We start from the raw sequence: 2,034 nt of genomic DNA, 5'->3' as shown, positions 1-2,034 counted from the left end.
GAGCATTAGGCTAAGTGCTTTATATTTCTTTCTTAGGAATTATATCAGCCAAATGGGGCAGATATTCATATTACAGATGAGATAATGAAGATAAGAAGAGGTCAGTGGTTACAAAATTATTAACTAGCCAATACAAGGCTTGGGGAGAAAAAAAGTATCACTAGTACCTGTAAAAGATAAGCATCAAAACTCAGTCTTACAAAAGATTATTCATCATAAATTCGATATGAATATTTCAAACCTGTAAGTGGTTCTTCTTTAAATAATATTTAGAAACCATGCTCTTTTTGATTTGTGGCTCTATTTTATTTTATTTTTTATTTTTATTTATTTTATTTTTTTGACGAGGCAACCTTTGGTTGACCTCATAGATTGCAAGGACCTTGTCAGCTTACAATCTCTAATTTTTTATTTTATATTTTATTTATTTTTACGCCTATATCACTTGGTCTTCTTAGGTGGTCTCCCATCCAAGTACTAACCAGGCCCAACCCTGCTTAGCTTCTGAGATCAGACGGGATCGGGCTCGTTCAGGGTGGCATGGCTGTAGACTGGTTCTTAAAATTAACCAGCCTAAAATAATCCTTATGCCAAAGAGGCATATTTTGTGGTGACAAATTCTGTTATTCTAAAAAACGCAGTGCTTACAAGAGCACTCTCTTAGCAAGAAGAAACAGTGAAGTCAGTCCTAGACCTGGTGTGTCTGCATGATAATTCTGCTACCAGATTTTCATGGTCTGAGTATTCCCTGCTCTATCATTTAGTCATTTTTTAAAATAATAGTGACATTTTCTTGTTTTTTGCTTGTCCTCTTTATAAAAGCTTTAGATATATCAAAGTTTCAATTCTTTGATTGCCATATATGTTGGATATATTTTTGAAGCTTATTTATTTTTTATACATATGTTTTATATATGGTACATTTTTTCATTATCTAGACAAACTTATTAATTTTTCCTTTTATGTTTCTGTATCTATTCTAATTTTTAGAAACGTAGTTCTAATCCAAAGAGAAGATAAATATTCACTTACATTGTTTTTGTTTTTTCTTAGGTTTTTATTTTTTACCTTTAAATCTTTTAAGATGCACATTGAAATGTATTTTATTGTAAGGTATGAGGTACTTTTCCAAACTTCCTTTTTTCCCTTCAAATGTATGTTTACTTTTCTGAATATGATTTTGATGTTTTTTAATTTAAATTTTTTTTATTTGTGTTATTTTTTAAAATTAATTAACTGTTTTATGGGGACATTGGTGAATGAAATCCAGTAAGTTTCAGCTGTGAATACGATTTTTAAATAATCTATTCCTTCTAATTCACTTGAAAGTCCACCTTTAAAGTGGTCTCTATAACCTTATTAGTTTGGGCATTTATATAGACTTTTCATTGTGTTATATCAAATACTTATTTTTTGATGTTTTGAGATACAATAAATGAAGTCACCATTCATTCTTTTTTTTGCCAAATAAGCTTTAGTATTTCATTTATTTTCCTTCAATGGAAATCTAGTCTTTTATTGAGACATAAATTTCCATCCCTCCAAATCATAATGGAAATTTAATTTTGATTAATTTGAGAATAATTAAAATCATACAAATAACAAAATTTATCTTTCAAATAGTTTATTTCTTCCTTTTTTGTGTATTGTTGCATGACCCTCAATATAGAGTTTTGCACCTTTCTAAATGTAGGCCCTCATATTATATTTAAAGCATATTGAGAGTTGTGTTATGTATAAATCAGTGGCTATCTGTCTTAGTCCATTCAGGCTGCTATAGCAAAATACCACAGACAGGGTGACTTATAAACAACAGAAATTTATTTCTCACATTTCTAGAGGCTGGGAGGTCTGAGATCAGGGTGCCCTCATGGTCAGGCGAGGGTCCTCTTCCAGACTATAGACTTTTCGTATGGTTTCACGTGGTGGAAAGGGCACAAGTCTTCTCTGGGGCCTCTTTTATAGGGCATTAATCTCATTCAGAGCCCTCATGACCTAATCATCAAAGGTCCCACCCACTAATAATATTACATT

At 31.3% G+C, this 2,034-nt stretch overlaps 1 pseudogene; it reads right to left on the bottom strand.

Moving 5' to 3' along the window:
- Positions 1–433: 433 nt before the first annotated feature.
- On the bottom strand, positions 434–552 carry LOC118608212 (annotated as a pseudogene).
- Between the last annotated feature and the right edge of the window lie 1,482 nt (positions 553–2,034).

This window comes from Rousettus aegyptiacus, unplaced genomic scaffold (genome assembly GCF_014176215.1).
Source record: "Rousettus aegyptiacus isolate mRouAeg1 unplaced genomic scaffold, mRouAeg1.p scaffold_m13_p_9, whole genome shotgun sequence".
NCBI classification, from domain to species: domain Eukaryota; kingdom Metazoa; phylum Chordata; class Mammalia; order Chiroptera; family Pteropodidae; genus Rousettus; species Rousettus aegyptiacus.
The sequence above is the reverse complement of the archived record's forward strand: the minus strand, read 5'-3'. Positions and strand labels throughout refer to the sequence as shown.